Below are 22,803 nucleotides of genomic sequence, written 5' to 3' on the forward strand. Positions count from 1 at the left end.
ATCCTACATATGTTTAATGTATGCAATTTAATAAGTTTGGGCACATGCATACACCTGCGAAACCATCACCACAATCAAGCTAATAAACGGTTCCATCACCTCCAAAAGTACACTTATCCCCCATTTCAGAAAAAGTTTTTTTTTTTTTTTTGAGACGGAGTTTCACTCTTGTTGCCCAGGCTGGGGTACAATGGTGTGATCTTGTCTCACCGCAATCTCTGCCTCCGGGGTTCAAGCGATTCTCCTGCCTTGGCCTCCCGAGTAGCTGGGATTAGAAGCCTCTGTGACCACGCCTGGCTAATTTTGTATTTTTTTTTTTTTTTTTGAGACGGAGTCTGGCTCTGTTGCCCGGGCTAGAGTGCAGTGGCCGGATCTCAGCTCACTGCAAGCTCCGCCCCCCGGGTTTACGCCATTCTCCTGCCTCAGCCTCCAGAGTAGCTAGGACTACAGGCGCCCGCTGCCTCGCCCGGCTAGTTTTTTTGTATTTTTTAGTAGAGACGGGGTTTCACCGTGTTCGCCAGGATGGTCTCGATCTCCTGACCTCGTGATCCGCCCGTCTCGGCCTCCCAAAGTGCTGGGATTACAGGCTTGAGCCACCGCGCCCGGCCCTAATTTTGTATTTTTAGTAGAGACAAGGATTCTCCATGTTGGTCAGGCTGGTCTCGAACTCCCGACCTCAGGTAATCCACCCGCCTTGGCCTTCCAGGGTGCTGGGATTACAGGCATGAGCCACTGTTCCCGGCCACGATTTTTTTTTAATTGAATCAGCTTTAAGAATTATTTGGCAGTGCTATGCACCCTGTGTAAGTATTGAAACAACCAGAGATATTTAGAGGGTAAATACTTTTAGTGCTGATGACATCAGAGCAGTAATAAGTTAATAAATAAATTTGTACAGAAAGGTATTACTTCACTGTAAAATTCCTGAACTCCTATATCAAAAGGTATTTATTAAGTACTTTTTATGTGTATAAATGTAGTGAAGATTAATCCAGTACATTTGCATTAGAAATATATTACACTGTAATCTACTAGAGGATTTTTTTTAAGTTGTTGAATCCAGTTTAGCAAACATTTATCATAAATCTTTATCCCCCATGTCAGGTGGCATTTTCGTAATAGCCTGTTTAGGAAAATTCCGCTTTTTTTTTTTTGGAATTAATGTCTGTGGCTAATCTTAGAGAAAATTTTTGGCTTTCTTTTCATTCAGAGAGAAAAATAGCCTGGGTATTTATTTATACTTGATTCCATGAGCTGAGATTACATGGAGTGTACCATAGGTACAGGGTTTAAAAATTAAAGGTAGAGATGATATCCTAAGTAGAAATGAACTTGGAACTGAAGAGTATCCTAAATATCCAAACAAAATGGTAGAGTAAGATAAATTAAATTTTATTCTACTCAAAAATGAGAAGTTTTCAGCAGCGGTCACATTGAGACCAATGATTAAGAAACAAAAGCAGAAGAGACGAGGGCTTTGTAAACTCCTCAGTCAGGGAGGGTGCTGTTTTGGGACTAAGGCTGTTCAGACATCACTAGAGCTAGGCGCTATGTGTTAGCTGAGCTGAAATACAGTGTAATGGATAAATTTCTTCTACTTAGAATATCCTGAGAGCAACCCACTTGTAAAAGAGGACCTCACATAAGGAGTGTCCACCCAGGGAAACAGTATGTACCAATCAGGAGGCCTTTGGATTCTGTGAAGAAAATATTTGATAATTAATCATGCCTTGCAATAGGGTGAGAAGTTTTATTGAATGGTAGATCTCTGAATTGATAAAACCTCAGGGCTTACAGTCTTATTTTAGAAACTAAAGAAATTTAAAAAGCCAAATTGAATAGTATTTGGCATGCAATAACAAAGTCAGCGATTGCTAAGTAGTGTGATCAATGCTTCCACTCCACAATTTCAGAAAAAGAATAATCATTATAGCATACACAGAATTGATAATAATCATAACCATAATAACTTCTATTTGGTTTATCTGTCTGATATAAGGGAAGTAGAGATTTGGTTATGTTATAGTGCTTATAGTTGTGACGGCGTAATACAGATCAAATAAATTTTTTTATAAAATTCACTGAATATTAAGTATTATTAGGGTTCGATAGTGTTCACCAGTTTCATGTGTTGAAAACTTAATCCCCAATGTGGCAGTATTGAAAGTGGGGCCTTTACGAGGTGATTGGATTATAAAGTCTCCACTCCTGTGAATGGATTCATCCATTCATGGATTAATGGAATAGTGGGTGTTCATGGGAGTGAAACTGGTGTCTTTATAAACAGAGAAGGAAAGACCTAATCGTGCATTCTGGCATACTCAGACCCCTTGCCATGCGGTACTCTGTGCCACTTCAGGACTCTTCAGACCGTCCTTACCAGCCAGAAGTCTCTCACTAGATGTGATCCCTCCACCTTGGACTTCTCAGCCTTTATGACTGTATTGTATTGTATTTTCTTTACAAATTATCCAAGTTCATGTATTCTGTTATAAACAGAAAGCAGACTAAAACAGACATTTACTAGTGGGTGGAAACAACATATCAGTAAACATCCCTAAATGATGATAATATTTGCATTGCATCTACAACAATGCTTACATTTGCATGTATAACTGTTAGGAATACATTCAGATGAAAGTCACAGAAATCCTGACTTATGGTGACTTAAACAAAAGAGAATTTATGCTTACATTTTTTTCATGTAGCAATTACTTCTGAAAATAAGAGCTGTGATAAATGAAAAAATGCTCATCATCACTGGCTGGCCATCAGAGAAATGCAAATCAAAACCGCAATGAGATACCATGTCACACCAGTTAGAATGGCGATAATAAAAAAGTCAGGAAACAAAGGTACTGGAGAGGATGTGGAGAAATAGGAACACTTTTACACTGTTGGTGGGACTGTAAACTAGCTCAACCATTGTGGAAGACAGTGTGGCAATTCCTCAAGGATCTAGAACTAGAAATACCATTTGACCCAGCCATCCCATTACTGGGTATATACCCAAAGAATTATAAATCATGCTGCTGTAAAGACACATGCACACGTATGTTTATTGCGGCACTGTTCACAGTAGCAAAGACTTGGAACCAACCCAAATGTCTATCAGTGATAGACTGGATTAAGAAAATATGGCACATATACACCATGGAATACTATGTAGCCATAAGAAAGGAAGAGCTCATGTCCTTTGTAGGGACATGGATGAAGCTGGGAACCATCATTCTGAGCAAACTATCACAAGGACAGAAAAGCAACATGTTCTCACTCACAGGTGGGAATTGAACGATGAGAACACTTGGACACAGGAAGGGGAACATCACATACTGGGGCCTGTCATGGGGTCGGGGGAGGGGGAGGGATAGCATTAGGAAATATACCTAATGTAAATGATGAGTCAATAGGTGCAGCACACCCACACGGCACATGTATACCTCTGTAACAAACCTGCACGTTGTGCACATGTTCCCTGGAGCTTAAAGTATACTACTACTAATGAAAAAAAAGAATTCTGGTAAAAAAAAAAAAAAAAAATAAGAGCTGTGATAATGGTTACTATGTGCAATGATATCAGGAGAGGTACCTCCACAATTTTCTTGGTCTTTTCCTTATGATGGCAAAATGGTTGCTCCAGCTCTAGAAATCATGACCATATTTAGAATATAAAAAAGGAGGGACACGTTGCCCCAGACATATCCATCTCCTTTAGTAGGCAAGCTAAAGATTTCCAAGAAATATCCCTATCAAACTTTTCCTTATGTCAGTGAGCTAGAACTGAGTCAAATGATCAGTTGTAGCTGTAAGAAAAGAAATATCTCATATCTGACAATGGGAAGCAGTATTATCATGCTTAGTTTGGATTAATCATAATTCATTGCTAGGGGCTTCATGTATTACTGCTCTGAATATAAGCAAATTTCTGGTATCAAGGAAGGGCAGAGAAAACAGAGATGTTGCTGAATAGGTAAGAGAATGCCATGGTTTCCTCAAATAACCGCTATATGTAGAAGGTCATTTTAAGCTTATTCAACACAAAATCTGAGGCATGTATGCCAATCTTGGTAGTATATAATCTGTTAGGTAGCTAAAATATATGCAAAATGTTAAAGATAAAATACATTTTAAAAGTACTGGTTTACATATTCTAGAGAATTAAAACATGGAGTTTATTTGAATACTTTTAAATTTTGTTTTACTGTAAGTTCTGGGATAACAAGTGCAGAACATGTAGGTTTGTTACATAGGTATATGTGTGCCACGGTGGTTTGCTGCACCCATCAACCTGTCATCTGGGTTTTAAGCCCCGCATACATTAGTTATTTGTCCTAATGCTCTCCCTCCCCTCACCCCCACCCGCCTCCCCCACCCCGACTGTCCATAGTGTGTGATGTTCCCCTCCCTGTGTCCACGTGTTCTCATTGTTCAACTCCCTGAGTGAGAACATGCAGTGTTTGGTTTTCTATTTGAACATTTTTATGTTTGTGTTTATATAACTACTGTGCTATGTAAAGGCAAATATCTAAAAACTATAAAAACCATCAAAATAATATGATCAGAAAACCAGTATAGTACAATAAAAACAACAACGGCATAGTAGTGAAAATATACAAAATTCTGTCTAATATCCACGACTAGTGAGTAGTATGACTTTGGACAACTTCTGTTTCCTGCCTGGTGTTTGGTTTCTTATTGGTAAGTTGTATCTCTGGAGTTCTAATTAACTCACTCTAAAACTCATTATGCTAATTAAATAGATAAAAAGCCAGACCTAGATTTGATTATCATATATGACTCTGCTGTTTAAAATTAAAAGATTAAACATATTCTTTTATAGCTTAAATAAATTGTGTGTTAGTTACTATTGAACTTAATTCAATAAATTATAATTGAACTTACATTAATAAGTCACATTAAACTTACTTTGTATTTCAAAAATATTTTTAGCATAGCTAATTATGAACACTCAACTCTATAGAAGAAATTCTCTATATATTAAAGCGAGGCTTGCCAAATATTTAGTTGTTTTCATGTCTTAAAATATACCTGTTGTGAAAATATAAAACAAGAACAAGATAAATATTATAAATTTAATTTATTTAACATATCACACAATTATAAAATGATTATAATTTTCCAAAACCAGACATATTACACCAAATTTTAATAATTTTCTTGTGTTTGTACTATGTTTTCAAAAAATGTAGCAGATTTTGTGAAATTATCCATTAGTATTTTTTATACTTCTGTTACACTCAGGATTCAAAAATGTAGTTATATGAGTCACTCTACATTTGCTGCATTAATTAATTACGGCTAAGAAATATTTTGTTGCATTTCTAGAAGATATTTCTTCCCCCTGCACTCTGCCTGTTATCTGCATTGTGTATAATAGTAGTTACATTTAAAAACCCATTTATAGTACGGGTTATAGTTGAAAATGTTCTTGTAGTTTAGCAACATTGGAATTATTTTCTAATGTCAACAATAAAAATAAAAATGAATATGGTAGAGGGAGTTGAATGAGAAGGCAACTTTAAAGTTCGGGGTAAAAAAAATTATGTCTGATTTTATAAGTACCAGCAATGTGGCTTGTTCAATCGGTGCATTCAAATATATTTCCTGAAATTTTTAAGTTGTGCTTAATCAAATGGCTGTGCAAATAACCCTTGAGCAAAACTATATGCAGCTTTTAAAATTAAGTCCTTATACCTATAGGGTGTAACAAGTAACCTTTAGAGTCTTTAAAATACATCAGCAAAGTTAGGAATTATTTGACACCTGGGAATTTTCTTTTGGCGTTATTAGGGTTACAGGTATAGTCAAAATATTCATGTCAGAAAGATTTTTCAATGAAAATTCCAGATGTTTGACAAATATGTTGCCTTATAATCCTCTTTAGACATATGCTATATGTCCCTTCTTCCCAAGACTTTCTCTTTAAAAAAATACGTTAGCATCAGTAACTATCTTGACCTAACGAGTGATGGATAGAGATCATTTAGAATTTTCAGAAATAAAGAAATGTTGAACGGTATACATATAATTGACAATTTTGGAAATACTATTTTCATCTCTTCTTAGTGGCATATTACGGTGACTATTTGTCATTATTTTGTCTGCCTGGCACCTATCTTTCAAATATTTCTCATCTTTGAGTTTTGGTAAGAAGCAGTGCCTCTCACCAAATGTCTGATACTTGATTTCCCAGATTTCATGGTAGGTACAGTGTGAATCAATGACTTAGACTTCAACTTTCTAACTCACTTGGCCCAGACATCAAATCAGGAGTTGGTGATGCAAGGACCACCAGAACTCCTTTCTGTTGGAGGTTGCAGAAGGATTCAGTTCCTGTAGAGTCAATATCTGTGCTGCTAATGGTGGCATCTTAAATCTAGTACTTTCCATATTAGTAATGCGAACTGCCTTGTGCCATCCTAAGAGGTGACTCGGTCGGGTCTTCACTAGACAGTTTTGAAATATAATTATTCGAGTTATTCCTGGTTTTATAGCTCTGACACTTGTTTGTTAGTCCACTTGGTGCTTGTGGTGGTCATGAGAATGTTTCTCACAGACCTCCAACTATTAAAAGCTTAACCGAGCAAGGGTATAGCTGGTATGCTCTGAATTCATCACTGAATTTGTCCTTGCTTTCCAAAAAGGCTGCACCGAACCACTGACTGAACTCAGCAACAATGTTAAGACAGGCAGTCTGTTGGCCCAAGCTTTCTTTAGCCTGTATTCAGAATCCCCTGCTTGATCTTCCCCTTCTCTCCTTCACAGGCATGGAATTGCTGCAAGGTCTGATGGCTCTCCAAGCTGACCCAGATCCCTTCCCATTTTATTTAAAGGGATATTTTCCCTAATGAAATACTTGAACTTTTAATTCTGTCCTGGTGTCTCCTTCTTGGAGGACAGAAACTAGCACAGAGATACTGTGATTGAACACACATTTTTAAACACATTTCTTTTCTGCTTAAGTAAGCTGGTGTTGGGTTTCGTTACTTTCAGCGCATTGAAGGATACATATGTATTGTAGGACCCTTAAAAAAATGGTGTTAATTACTTCTGAGCATGACTGTAGTCACCCCTCCTTGCCCTGACATTTTATTTTAATCAGGCATATATTAACATATCAGTGAAATAATATTCACTTAAAAGTATCCAAATAAAGACCAAAAATGATACAAATGTTCTGGTCTGTTTTAAATGTAAAATACAATGTACAAAAATTTACCAAGTCCCTTTCTGCAAAAAGGGTTTCTTGGATGAGAACTCATTACTTACTTATTGAACAATTAAAGTTCTTCTTTAAGGATGACTTATCATGGAACAATATGTAATGTAGACAGTGTATGTAAATGGAATATTTAAATAGAAAAAGCCAAAACAGTAAGGTACGATATGCTTTTGTTTTTTATTGAGGTGTTACTGTACATAACAAAATGAGCAGACTTGGTATAAAGTTTGAAGAGTTTTGATAAATGAATGCATCTTTATGACCAAACTGTATACAAATGAAAATTTTATACAAATCGAAAAATTTATATAAATGAAATCAAACAGCAAATCTTTTGTGTCTGACTGCTTGGGGTCAACACAATGTCATTGATAGTCAGCCATGGTGTTGCATATATCAGCAGTTTAATATTTTTATTCCTGAGTAGTAGTCAATTTTGTGAATACATCAATTTGTTTAGCTACTTTCCTTTTACAGAAATTTGGATAGTTTGCAGTTTTTGTAGATTATGATTAAAACTACTGTGAACATTCTTGTGGAAGCAATTTTGTGGACACGTTTTCATTTTTCTTGGGTAATTACATAGGGATATGTTTTATGCTAGATTAATTACTGTGATGGGATAAATGCGGGTTCACCTTTGTATTAGAAATGTATGAATTATTTTCCAATGTGATTGGACAATTTTCTGTCTGCACCAGTAATGTATAAGAATTGTAGTTGCCCCACATCTGTTTTTTCCCTTTGTGCCTCCGTTCTGTCTTTTAAATTTCTGTGTATTCTTTGTATTCCATCCTATCTCTTTTATTATCTTTTTAGCTATCTTTCTTTATATTGTTTTATAGTGGTTATTGCAGGAGTTGCAATATACATTCCTATCTTATTACAGCCTGTCTTATATTACCCCTTTGTGTACAAGGTAAGAATCTTACATTAGTATAATAATTACGTATTTTACTGCCTCGCTATTATTTTTATATATGTTATTTCTTCATGTGTTATAAACTCATAACATATGGCTATTATTTTTGCATCTTAATATTAATCTGATTTCAGATTGCCTTAATCTTTAGGCAAAAAAGCTCTTGGGTTATATAATACAAATGTTTTTCCCTCTCCTTTATTAAAAAAAAAAAGAGAAATGTATGTAGAAAAATATGTACATATCTAAAGTGTTCAATTTGATGAGCTTCACAAATGTAGACATTCATGTAACCAATGATCAACTCAAAATATAGAACATTTCCAATTCCCCAGAAATTCACTTTATGCCTCCATTTAGTCAATCTGTATACCTCATCAGGTTTCTCAGACTCAAGAGACTGTCGCTTTCTTTTCGAGTTCTATTCAACCTGTGCCACAGGACTAGAGTTTTCCCTCAAGGGAAAGATCATAAATATGTGGATCTCATCCGAGGAGATTCTTTACTTTTAAGGGTGAATCTTCTCTGATCCCTACCTGATTTTCACTATACACCAGAGACTTCAAAATGTTTTATTTTCATTAGTCCGTGTATGGTTTCTCATTGTCAGCTGTTAAAGAGTTAGTCTGTTGCATTACCAGAACTACAGATCCTGAGGGGTAGTTTTTATTTATCCTGCTGAAAGATAAAACAAATATACTGTAATTAGAGATATTTGATTGTGTGTAATCAGAAATGACATTTAAGAGTGGTGTTTCGAGGAAAAAAAGCATGCTTTCAAATAACAAGAGAAGAGATGACAGAAGAGGAGTAAACAATACAGGTCAGGCAAATATTTCCCTAGCTAGCCCTAAACAAATATTTCTTCAATCCGCTCAGTCCTTCATTTACTAAATATCTCCTGAGTGACTCCTCACTCATTTGTGTATACAAAACTCTCAAAATTTGAAGACAATTTAGAATGTCATTAGCACAAGAATAGCTGTGGTAATATGCTCTTCCCCTTCTATTTACTGCACCCAGTGGTTTCTAGAGTATTTGGAGGGAAGTCTAATAAAACAATTTTGGGTAGAGTTAAAAAGAAGTCAACACAAAATGGTTGTGTTAAAGCAGAGATATGCCAAAAAAAAAAAAAAAAAAAGTATTATTTCTAACCAGATCATCCTCCTCTGCACCCAATTAGAGATTTTACTGTGTAACATGTATCTTTAAAATGTTCTTCCTCCATTGGCTTATTCTGGCATTTTTTGCTGCTTAGATTTTATTTTCTCCCAAAACACTTGGAGAATGCTTTCTTCGTTCTTGATGTGTAAAAATTCTAAGGTATATCTATAAATGGATTTTGTTATATATTTGTTTGGGAGATAGTGAAACTTTTATGCTTAAATTTGGTTTAAGTTCAAAAATATTTTCTTAAATAATTTTTATATGTGTAATTATAATTTCTCCAATAAAAATATCTATATCTATAATTCTAAAGTTTGGTGTCCAATCCCTGTCCCTCTAAATCCCCAGTCCCCTCTAAATAGCATCCTGTCTTTCTGTTCTTGCTTTCTGAGAGAATTTTTTATTTGTTCTACACAACATAAGTTTAATGTTTGGCCATTTGTTTAGGCAGTTTTTGGCTATTTTCAATTCAGATTTCAATTCTTCTCTTCAACTTTAAATTTCTGGTATCATAAATGTCCTTTTCCAGAACATGCTATTTTTTTTCTTCAGGACTTTTGGCTCCTGTCTTATGAAGGTCACCTCTTGTATGCTAGTGATGACTGATAAAAATGAACAAATACTTAGGAACTGGTATTACTTGCTAGATGCTGTGTTTTCCACTGAGTATAAAATAGTGAATTTGCAGTCTACTAGGGAGAAAGAGACATCAATAAAACAGAGACAAAAGCATGATTTTGAATACTAAGTGCAAGCTCTTGGGAGAAGCTGCAATGTGAGAGAACAATTATTAATGAGTCTAACAAATACAATTTATCTTGAAAATTTAAAAAATGAGTTAATAGCAGAAAATGTATCAAAGTAGATCTGACCTTAACAGCATAAAAGCCTAGAATGACCAAGAGACACCTAGAAAGCCAGGTAGTGGTATAGTATAGAGGAAAGGAGTAGAAGAAAAGATAAGAGAGGTCAAGGGAAGGAGAGAAGATCAGGAGAGGGCTTGTAGGAAATTGTAAAAACTGACTTTTACTCCAAGGGACATGTTAAACCTTTGGAGTATTTTGAAGAGGGAAAGTAACATGATCTGACTTCTGTTTTTAAAAGGTCACTCTGCTCTTTAGGAATGGAGGAGTAGGAGAGGAAGATGATCATTATGATTTTTTTTAATGTTGCTAAGATCTTTTGCTGAAGTTTTGTTTAACATTTTTTCCATAATCTTTCATCAGTAAGATTAGTTTCATATTGTTGTCCAGTGCTGCTTTTGTCTAGTTTGATCTCATCCTAGATTTGGTGAGTAGGAGTCACTGTAAGCTGGCTCCTATGTCCTTTTGACAGGTCCCCCTCGCTCCCAGAACATTCTTATCTGTGGCACTTCAAGATGTGCTAGGATTGTCCTGTACTTTTCTAAAAACATCCCTGGAAACAGCACTTATTCCCTAAAACCATAGTTCTTAGTAGTTGAGATAGTACTTAGAAACCAAGGTTTTGACATGAGGTAGTTTATGTTTTTGAGTCTTTTTTTGTTATTTTTTCCAAAAAAAAACTTGTGTTTATAACTAAATGTTCAAATTTATTGACAAATTTGTTCATTTTGATGATTCATTTGTGTTTCTTAAAAATATTTATCTTACCTTTATTTCTTAAAGAATTTTCACTAGGCCTTTAACATTCTAAAAGAAACAGGTTTGAGTTTTGATCAACTCTTCTTTTTGAGGTCTTCATTTGTTTTTTATTTCAGTAATTTCTGCTTTCATCTTAATTTTTTTGAATTTATTTTGTGTTGATCATGTTTATCTTCGATTTTTATTTTTAATTTTTTTAGAAATGCAATCTTACTCTGTAACCCAGGTTGGAGGGCAGTGATACAATCATAGCTCACTGCGGCCTCAAACTCCTGGGTTTATGCTATCCTCCTGCCTCAGATCCCCAAGTACCTAGGACAACAGGGGCACACCACCACCTTTAGCTAATTTTTTTTCTTTTTCTGTCTTGTCCAGGCTGGTCACAAACTCCTGGGCTCAAGCAATCCTCTCACCTCCACCTCCCAACAGGCTGGGATTATAGGCATGAGCCATCGTGCCTGGCCTGGTGTTCAATATTCTTGATTTAAGTGCTTAGAATATATTTTAAAATTTTCTTTATATAAATTAATTCCATTATGAAATAAAAGAATACCTATGGCATGTATGGAATATTAAATATAATGAAATTGACAACCTTTTCTCCAGCAAATAAAGATTATTGTTGCTATTGCTGTGTTATTGATACACATCAATCTTGGTTGCGCATCCCAATCTCCTAGGGAGCTTTTAAAAATCCTGGTGTCCAGTTCAAGCGCATAATGATTAAATCAGAATATTAGAAATTTTCTAATCACCAGATAATTCCCATGTGCAGCAAAGTTTGGAAACCATTGGGAAAGATCAGTCATTTATTAGCTCATTCGTCCTGTTTCTTGCTGATTACAAGAAGAAAACAACGTTTTTGTTTTTTTTTTCAAAAACATTATTTCCTGTAATGTATGCTAAAATCTACTGTTTCTTTAAAATACTGTGCCATAATGCCTTTTGGGAAACTCAAAAATTGTGCATTTCACCTATACTTGTTACATGAAAGCAACAGAATACTGTAGAAACAAGTTCTCTATGAAATCAGGGGTCCTTTGTTTAAGAAACAATCAGAATAAGGGAGAAAATTAGAAACTCAAATTTATAATTAATAAATCAATAATTATTGCTTTTAGACAATTCATTTAAATAGCAACAAGTTTCTGCTTTTATGAAGCAGAGTTGTTTTGGTGGGGGAAGAAAAGGAATTCATCCATTATAAAATTGATCCCAGATACATGAGTATTCACCAGTAAAATAAATTCATTGCAGTCCCTTGCCAAGTTCTTCCTTTCCTGATCAGTCCTACTTCTAGAGTCTTCTCCTCTCTCCCGATCTTTCCCTTCCCCCTCCTTACTTAATTTTATTTGCGAATTCTTGCCATTTGGAACAGTTTTTGGAGAACAGAAAAGTGACGCTTGAGAGGTGAAAGGCAATCACAAACTGGCCTGGAATCAATTGATAGGGGGAATTCTTGACAGCACTCCCCAGCTGATTCCCAGCTGTACTTGGGATGCGGCTGCTCGGCAGCAGTCTTAGCAATTTGGGTCCACTCATGGTAATTGGTTTCAGATGAAACCAGAACAACTCATTTCACACTGTCCTCATCCCACTGCCCGAGGAACAGAAGGACGTAATGTAACATATTCAGGGCAGAATCCCAGCTTCATGGAAATCCCATCACTAAAATTCTGGTCTGAATTGGATGTGATTGTGTCCTGTTAGTCCCTGTGTGGTAAGAAGGATTAGTCTAATGTTATTGCAGTGGTTAGCTGTGCTCACCCTGCAGCTCTGCTATTACTCTTATATTTCCCTCAGAACATCTTGTTTTAAAAATACTAAATGTATCCCTAATCATGTAATTAAGGATGCAGTTTTACTATTGTTTTCACTTAATGCCCCCACCCCTTTTAAATTTAAAGCTTCAAATGAAAATACTTTGCAATAAATACTATCTTTGCTCATCTCTTTTAATAAAATGAAACATAATTTCAGAGTTTCTTTAGTAGAGAAATTGAGTCCATTCTATGTCTGTTTTCACAGACTATACATGCTATTTTCAGCTTCAAGTCAAGTAACAAGATATTTAGCAGTAGATATTTAAACAATGTAGATCTATTAGTTAACGTAAGAAGGGATCTGAAGGTGAGGTGCTTCCAGGGCTGGTTAAGCGGCTGAAGAATGCTATAAAGAACTCAGGGTTTCTCATCAGTATCATACTCGCACCTCCACCATCTGCACTCTCAGTGTGCCACTAATATCTATATTCCTGGTAACAAGATGGTGTCACTAGAACCAAACATCACACTTCCAGAGACTACTCAGTGATGATCTGGTAAATGTTTAATCACCTTTTATCTGGAAAATAAAAACGAACAAAAAGCATTTCAATTTGCAGTATTTGCTGATTTTCATGTTGTAAATTTTCTCACCAGGGTCAAATGATTCCCAGGTCTAACATGATGTCTGTGAACACGGAGCTGGGAAGAGATGTGCATCATCATGAGTCAGTATAAGTTGGTTCTAACATACCACTGGATGCCATCCAGTCAGGAGCAAGCTATATTTTACAATTTGTATTTCGGAAGGAAAAGCTTCCCCAGAAATCCATAAATTGTCTTATGCTTCATTGTTCTGGCTTACATCTCATGCCTACCCCTAAACTAATTACCATGAAGGGGACTGGAATGACCATGATTGCTTATAAAGAATAATCTGCATTCACTCTCCGGGGCAGGGTAACTTCCTGTAAGCTTATGGGAGAGAACATACCTGAAAAATTTTGGAGCAGTTCAACAAATAGTGAGGAGATGAAATGTACCTGCTGGGTGAGTAAACAATAGCATCTGCCAGAGGTACAAAACCAGACATAATTATGTTCTTATGCACAAGTGCACATGAGAAGGAATATAGAAATGTAAGCACATATATTTTTACTCTACCTTCAGCATCTCTCTATGAGTCTATCGTTAAGAAAAACACACAGGTCATTAAGATATGTCATCTTTTTGTTTGGCCAACTCCTGGAGCCTGGTCATGGTGAAACATCAAAGTAGAAGGAGATTACGAACTGAGTTGGGTCGATGGTTCTCAGCACTTCAAACGGTGTGAATGGTTGGGAACAGCTAAAATTCCAAAAGGAAAACATTATCTTTTATATAAAACATGGCCTTGAAACAACGTTAATATGTTTTTGACTATGAGTACTTTATTATCTGCTGTTCAACAGCACCTTTCTAAAGCATGCTCATCATTTCCATCAATCCAGATGTTTCCTTTTTATTTAAAATAGGAAAGTCTTACCCATGTTGCATTAAGGAGAGTAGCTACAGATGATTAAGAAGGGCCTGAGCAGACAAAAAGAAGTACTGTGTTTTCTTGAGATTGAAAGAAAATAAGTGTATTTGATTCTTGATGAATGGATAGTTCCTTACTTTCCATCCTGACACTTTGTAATTAGTTCTTACTGTGTTTTAAAATAATCCAGTTTTCTTTTTCAAAATACTCACCTCTGTCATTCATCCTCTTTGCTCCTCCTTTCTCAGTACTCCAACCTCAAACACACACATACTACTGTGTCTGTGAATGGACTTTTTTTCTCTTTCAAGGAGACCAAGATCTTAGATGTCTTTTTAGCTCCATCTGCCATTGCTCACTATTATTCTGCTTATTGACAATGCAGAGGTGACATGAGTAGTTTGAGACTCTTCACTCATTATGAGGAGAGGTTAGTAACTCTGCTGCTTTAGTCTAGGCTAGTCAGGTCAAGATTTAGAACTTTCACCAAATTGATAAGTCCCTAAGGTGGGGAAATGCATGATCTTCTAATACAGGAAGATCTCTGTTAATAATGCCACCATAATAGTAATGATGTATCTGCTGCCATACAGGTTAATTGTGTTACATTGTTCTGTGCTACCTTTACATGGTCTAATCTATGCTGTAATTAGCAACTGAACATTAACAAGTGTTATCTGCATGCTAAGGCCTAAAATAAGTTTTTCTTTCTTATTTTATGAGATGGAGGAGTGGTAATCACTTTGCTGTCTGTCAGTAAAGAACTATAAGAGGTGAAGCAGGCTTGACTTAAAAGAGATGTTGGTTAGATATAAGGAAGCAATGCTTTGAGGTTGATAAATCCTCCAAGAAAGGGTGAGTTGTCAATCATAGAAATCTTTAGAGAATAAGTTTCTTTAACCTCGATATTTTAGAAGTAACTTACATGAAGACTAGAGGATGACCCAAAAGAGATGTGATATCTTCTAGGTTTGAGTCTGTTCAGTGACGTAAATGTAGTTTCAGATCTAAAGCAAATTTACAAAATAACCTTCCCACTATGGGTACTGAATAGATAAACTCCATCTCTCAGGTCCAAGAAAAAAATGGTTGCTTCTCTAGAGGCATTTTATGAATATTTAGATTTCCCCCATCCAATTCTGGTGCCAGATAGCCATTTTAAAGGATGTGTGAGCTGTGCTGTACAACTGTGTGAGCAGTCCATAAATATGTGTGATAAGAAAATAATTTACTGTTCATACTTTAGGTAAAGATAATGATATTATTTCCCTCATATCAACTTCAGAAGGCACATATTAGGAAAACATATTTTATTTGTATATAACAGCTTCTCCTTTGCACCACTAAAACTTTGGACTGTTATATTTTGATTTCTTGTTCCACTACTTTTCTATAAAGAAATGTCGATTTTGAGGAATACTTTTTTAAGTTGGTGCTCCTCAATGGCAAAATGTGTTTTAATAAAATGCAGGTAATTTACTCAATCCATTAATTAATTTACAAATTTAAACTTGTAATATCTCCTTTGCTCCTGTGTTAATACAGGTGAAATGAAGCATCAGCAAAAGATTCAGAAACAAAATGTAATTTACAGTTAATCTCTTTTAAGCATAAACATTCCTCCTTCTCCTTTATAAAAATTCTACATAGCTACTACTGCCTCCGGATTAGTCAAAATTTTGAAAATACATGTTTTTCACCAAGCACACTTTTTACATTTAAAAAATTTTATATTCTAGAATAGTTGTGGATTTATGAAACAATTGCAAAGATAGTAAAGGTACCATCCCACACAATTTACCCTATTATTAATATATTTTGTAGTATATTGTGACGTTTGTCACAATTAATAAATCAGTATGGATATATTTTTATGAACTGAAATCTATAATTATTAAGAATTCCTTAGTTTGTACCTGTTGTTCTTTTACTGTCCAAGAGTCCCACCCAAGATACCATCTTACAATTACTTGTCCTGTTTCCTTAGTCTCCATTTGGCTGTGACAGTTTCTCACACTTTCCTCACTTTTGATGACCTTACTAGTTTTGAGGAGTTCTGGTTAGATACTTTGTAAAATGTTCCTCAGTTTGTGTTTGTCTGATATTTTCTTAGGATTAGACTGGAGTTACAGATTCGGGGGAGGAAGCCAAGTACATTTGTAAAGGAAATTGTTTTATTCTGCCTTCCCATTTTCACACTGCAGATATTGTTTATGTTCACAGAAGTACAGGTTAAAGGGTCTCCTGGAAACATGGATATTAACTGCATTGCTTACCATAAAGTTACATGTAGATCACATCACAAAGTTAAATTCTCAAAATCAAGGGTACATAACTTCAGCAATAATTTGCTTCCTTCTGAAAATAGTCAGGTGGCTATTATGAATTTCTAGTAGTGATTTCCTGACTTCTCAATTATAAATCTATGGGATTGGAAAGGACTAATCCCAGATGCTTGGGAGTCTCTGTAGTACAAAACAGTAATTTTCTAACTCTTGCTAGCCATGAAAAATATCTGTTGAAATGAAATCTTGCATGGCCACATAAACAAATAAATAAAAGCAAAATTGGTCTGGTTACAGCAGGGCTCCAGAAGGACATGCTTAGCATAAATGCACATCCACTAGTTTGGTAGACTGGTAGAAGAACAGGGAGTAAGTATACTACTTCACGTGATTGGAGGATGATTCAGTGATGTGTGAGGTGTCTAGTGTTGCAACTTTATGGCACATAGTCACTCAAGAAATATCAGATTCCTTCTTCTTAAACTATAACTTAGCACATGTATCTTTACTTGCCATTTGAATATCTGTGTGTGTGTATGTGTGTGTGTATGGAGGTGTACACTCCAAAGGAAATACATATAATGATGAGAATATGAGATAATCATGATGAATAATTAATCTTATATTGTAAAATTATGAGAATTACTGTGGGTTAATATCAAAACTCAGAATAACCAAATAAAAATATTTCCTGACGTCTGAAATATCTTACATTTTGAAATGCTTTATGAAGACATAAATATTAGTTGGTCAGCAGTTTTAAAACCTGTTGCCTATATATCATCTTGCATTGAAAATGTTTTCACTGGTGTTATGGAGTGTCTTGTCAGTTGTGGTATTCAGATATTAATATCTACTCTCTAATATTTTAAAAAATCCAAAACAACATCATTTATTAAGTTTATATAACAGGAAGATGGAAGCTTAGAATTCAGTGGAAAATTTGTCTTGTGTCCAGTGTATTAGTTGAGAAAAATAAGGAAAATAAATGTGTTAAGGCCATTAAATAATAATTCTAATACACTTTACTGTGTTAATATTTTACTAAAAAGTTGCAAAAATAATAAAAATGAGTATGAGAAAAAATTTGCAATAATTATAATTTGTCTTTGGTATTTGGCATATTTGGTGAATCTCAGTAATACATTTTATAACATTTTAAAAATATTACATTTGATCATGAATGGATGACTAATAACTTTTTAATTTGCTCTATCATTTTATATTATTGTTTTAGTTATTGTTGTGTTAAGGCATTTTGTTAATAATTATACTGCAATTGGTTTAAAAATATTTTCAAATCCATATGAGGTAGGGAGGGAAAACAATTTTTTTTTTTTTTTCAGTTTACAAATGAACAAAGCAAAGCAAATAGCGGTTGAGTAACTTCTGTGTATTACAGAGGGACTCAGTGAAACAACTGAATGTCCTAAATCTCAGGTCAATAAATTTTCCACTGAAGATCATGGTTAATTTAGCTACATCTATTCTGTTTTAAATCTAGTTCCTTCCTTCTTTCTGTTTAACTAAGAGTGTTCCTTTTCCTTATATTTGAATTGCCAAGTGGCTAAAGTCAGATAAAATTCTGTATGTGATATAATTGGTTTTGAAGTGGCAATCTTTTAGGTGCGCTAAAGGATGACAGAGTGAGGTGATGTACTATTATGTGTACAGCTAAAGTTCAGAGTCATTGTAATAGCAGTCAGAGCTTTACTGTCTGTGACTTTGTGCCATGATTTTTTTTTTTCTAAATTTACCTTGGTCCTGGTCAGTTTTATTACCTATGTCTTTCTTAGTTCACAGAAATAAGGCAAGAAGCAATAGTAGCTGTGGTCAGGCCACAATCACCATGAATAGTGATCCCTAACACCATCTGCATTTATGAATGTGATAATTGCTATATACATTATTTATTATTAGAGCCTCCATATATTGGGGTTTGTCATTTCCTAGAATATTGGAGATATCAAGAGAACACTTGAAAAACTGGCCTTTAGAACTAGGGAGAAATGATGGTGAGATAAATTGTATTATTTTGTATCAATGTAATTCGATAAGGCACACAATCGATGCTGACATTACTAGACTTTTCTGGGTTCCAAGAGATTATACAAAACTGTATTCTCTGAATCTGTATCAGAGAGATGAACAGATGCTGCCTTCTGAATGGAAGTCAGGGACCAGGAATCTACTTCTTTTTTGGTTATCCTAGCTGAGCTATCTTTTTCAATAGGAAGTCACTTACTCTAGCCTTTAACTTGCTAAAGTGTGTTCCTGGTCAGCAGACAAAATGGACTTCCCCACGGCTAACAGAAGTACTTCAAGTTAAAGTAGAACTATGCAGCCGTAGCTGGGTAAGGGAGGCATCAATAACTCTATGTTCTCAGAAAGACGTTGTGAAAGTATCACAGGACCTTCTTTTCTACAATCAAGCAAAACCAGTTCCTGTTGTCAGACCTGGACCAGAAAGCCAGAACCTCATCCAGCTTCATGCCAAATGCCCTCGTAAACACCCACCACTGCCCTTTGAAAGAAACATAGAAACATAAGACAGAGACTTCTGGTTTGGTGCTTTGAAACCAGTCAGCTCTTACTTGCCCCAACCAATCAAGGCTCAGCTGCACTGACCACTCAGAACTAAGGAAGATTCAATCCTTCATTCGCATAAACAGATCTGACTGGGAATCCAGGCAGGAATTTTTTGCTATAAAACTAGAACCCTCTCTTTGTTTTCTAGAATGTGCACCTTCATTTTTACAATGGAGGCTGCATCTCCCAGGATTTGGTGCACTGAAATAAAATCTCTTTCCTTCAAATTCCGTGTCAGAGAATGTTTACAAACTCTTTTGCCACAAGTCATCCCTATTTCTTTATCATTATTTTAATGTGATGGAAGTTATCCATCCTTCATATGATGACATATATGATATATTTTAAGAAGATGAAAATGTCCAAGGCATAATTTTTATTGACTTCCTCTTTCTGGAAGTCCTTCCTGCCACTTCTGAATGTCCATAGTTCTGCGTTTTTACTTTTCTGGTGTACTTCTCTCTTTTAGTTGTGTGGTGTAGTTATGGGTATGCTTGTTTTATCTTCTTTCCCTGAGTGCACATTCTGATAAGATAGCAAGAGCAGTGATTCATCACTTACCGCCCTTTTTAGTCCCAGTCTGCCGCTCAGTGTATTGTGGAAATTCAGTGACTATTACTGAAGTAAATCTTCAGACCAACATGGAATATTATTTCAGTATAATGCAACTTTTGCTTAATGTCTCTCAATATTTAATATTGTTTGAAAGCTACCCAAGTCACATAACTGTAAGTTATCAGAACAGAAGTTGTGTAGAATAAACATCTCTCTGTGGATACATACCTTTTGTTTTTCATGTGGATTATATTTTTTCCTCAGGATTTTGGAAAACCCAAAGTGGCTTCTAAGTATTTTAAACATAGAGACATCCCCTAGCTTTCTTAATGATTACAAAAGTCATTTCTCCTTAAATTAAGCCTACTTCACTTGTTATTGTTTTATGTAATTTCTTCAGCTTTTTAATAGTCTATACAGTTTAGTAACTGCATGATGTTTAAGGTGTTTGGATGCCATTTGGAAGCTTCATAAAAGGAGGTCACTTAGAGTTCAGAAATGTTTAGAAAAGAGAAAAAAATCTTAGGAAGGTTCTCTTTGGAGTTAGCAATTCAGAACCTCTGCTTTGTTTGCATTCAAGATACAATATGCCAAGCTAAGATTATCTGTTGTGAATCAGGAAAAAAGCAAAGTTAAAAACAGAGTAAAGTAAGTTGTGTCATATATAAGGGGATATCTCAAGTCTCTTGTGCCTGGGTTGTTTAAAAAATTGTATTTGTAAATTCATGGTATTTTAAAGTGATGCGCTTACTGAGTTTGAAAAAGAAATTTATAAAAAGAATAACAAAGTTTCATTGCCTAAAGTTATGGCTCATAATTTTGGAACATATGCTCTAAGCTGTGTCATGAAGTAGGGGGAGGCGGGCTTCTGAGTCATCCTCTTTCTTGTTTAGCCTAGAGAGAAGTAGAATTTAAGATAGCCATTTATGCATCTACACATACTTAAAATGTAGCCCTGCCAGAGCAGAGGATCCATTGAGAGAAAAAGAGAGGGGAGACGGAAGTGACCAAAAGCTAGCTTCTGGCTGGATAATAAATTTACACATAACTTCTGGCTTCCCCTCAAGTGGAGCTTTTGCAAGGGATTTATAGGTCAGATAGCTCAGCAGTTTGAGCTTGTTGCCCACCGTACCTTAACAAAGCTTGTGCGTGTTTGTACAGCTGGACTGGTAGCTGTGGGAGTCCCGAGAATCCCACAGCCCTCCCGTCCCTGTACCTCCCCTTCGCCATTTACCAGCACACAAATACACACAGAATGAAACTGTCTGACTAGCAGGTTAAAGGCCCACAATTCAAGCCCTGTTTATTTTCTTTCCTTGATTTCCTGCTGCTACAGTGAGTAAATGATATTTTTCCCCCTTGCTTTTTTTTTAACCTGTTTGTCTATCAATGTCTGCTAGGGAATGGAAGAAATACTAATATTTTAACATAGTGTATGTGACACATGCTTTGGTGTACTATTTTAAACTTCTCTCCCTCTCTCCCCATCTTTCTCTTAAGCTCTCTCCACTCTCATTTTTTTTCTTATATTTTTGGGAGAAGGAATTTACCCAAAGGAAGGAAAGAAAAACATCCCCGCACTCTTCAAGTGTAACTTCACCCTGAGGAAGGGTGTTATTTTAATTACTGCTGAACCCATTCTGTAGGGAGGCCTGTAAATGCTTGATGCAGCTAGTAGAGTGGCAGTTAATATGCCTTTTGAATCAGTGCCACAAACTACAAAGACTGCCATCTGGGGAGGTATTACATTTTTAAGAAAAAAATAGCTGAGACTTTTCTTTAAATGGGCTTGTAAATTCCAGTCAATCTTAGGTTCATTTCATTTTTTTCCAAAAAATTCTTTCATATGAAATATTTAAAAGTATATTAATTAACCAGACAAGGAACAGCGATTCTGAATTTCAATGACTATGACTATACTTACAGGTGTGATTGGTGTGTTTGTATTTTGAGTTGTTTACTGTCATCTCCAACAGCAAGTTCACTAAATCTCTTTAATTTGAAAAGAACCAAACTGATGAAGAAAGTTTTTTTGCATGCTTAATATTCCCAAATTATCTTTTTCTTTTCCTACTAGGAAAAAAGTTTTACTTAGAAAGCAAAGGTAGTGTATTTATTAATTTCTGATATTTTAAATAACTGGTCACCCTTCATCTCCCAGGTGTAGCTGTTCTGGCAGATGAGGTAGGAAAGGAAGATCATTGGAGCTGGGCAAAGCTGGTCAGAATTCAAGTCTCGCAGCTTAATTAGCACATTGTTCTAAGGCAAGACATGAAAACATTTGGAGCCTCAGCCTCTTCATCTGGGAAATGGGAAAAATACCATTTCCTCGCCAACCTTACAGAGTTGTTGAGAGAACGGAATGATATAATGGCTGTCAAAGTGCTTTATACATGGAGACATTTTATATAAATCTAAAATAGCCTTATTTTTCCAAAGTTTTAAATTATCCTTAATATATGAGCTTTTCCTTTCCTTCTTGAGGGCATACTTTCATGGCAAATCCATAGCTGCTAGAAGTTACAAATTCTAAATTTCGAAGAAAATCCAAGTCAGACATCAGAAATTCATTTTTGTAAAAGTTACATTTACATTGTGCCTCTTGATAAAATCTAGAAGTACCTGAAATATAATGAAAAAATAAGCAATTAATTGGATTTAGTGGTCAATCCAATTAATCTAACTATAACTATTCAGACAGAGTGCGCAGGATCTTATTTCAAAATTCTCCAAGATGCCTAAACATCACACTCTGTTGACATTTTAAATGTACTTAGCAGGAAACCTTCTGATATTTATCCTTTCATTTGCTAACATTCCTGAGATTACTAAGTCCCATGGAATTTCAAACTTACAGGTACTTGTTTAGTAAGGAAAATACACATATAGCTTCACAAGTAACAGACTCTGAGCTACGTTGAACTTCCTGTAACACCTTTGCTATTAAAAAATCATTAGGGAGACTTTCTTTTTAAGCTATATTGTGCATTAAAAAGCAATTCAGAATATTCTGAGGGAACAATGGTTGAACAATTATTCATACAGGAACTTTCTTTGTCAAGTATTTGAACTCACATGTGGAAAATATTTTCCAGTTTCCTCTCTCATCTCCTTCCTCCTTCCATCTCCCTATAATCC

The 22,803-nt window shown here is 35.4% G+C and overlaps 1 long non-coding RNA gene across 3 annotated transcripts in view; it reads left to right on the plus strand.

The window, feature by feature from the left end:
- The window catches only part of LOC112425509 (uncharacterized), a 52,356-nt gene that overhangs the window by 16,712 nt on the left and 12,841 nt on the right, over nt 1-22,803 (plus strand). The gene's annotated exons all lie outside the window — the stretch shown is intronic.

This window comes from Macaca nemestrina, chromosome 4, assembly GCF_043159975.1.
Source record: "Macaca nemestrina isolate mMacNem1 chromosome 4, mMacNem.hap1, whole genome shotgun sequence".
In the NCBI taxonomy this organism is placed as follows: domain Eukaryota; kingdom Metazoa; phylum Chordata; class Mammalia; order Primates; family Cercopithecidae; genus Macaca; species Macaca nemestrina.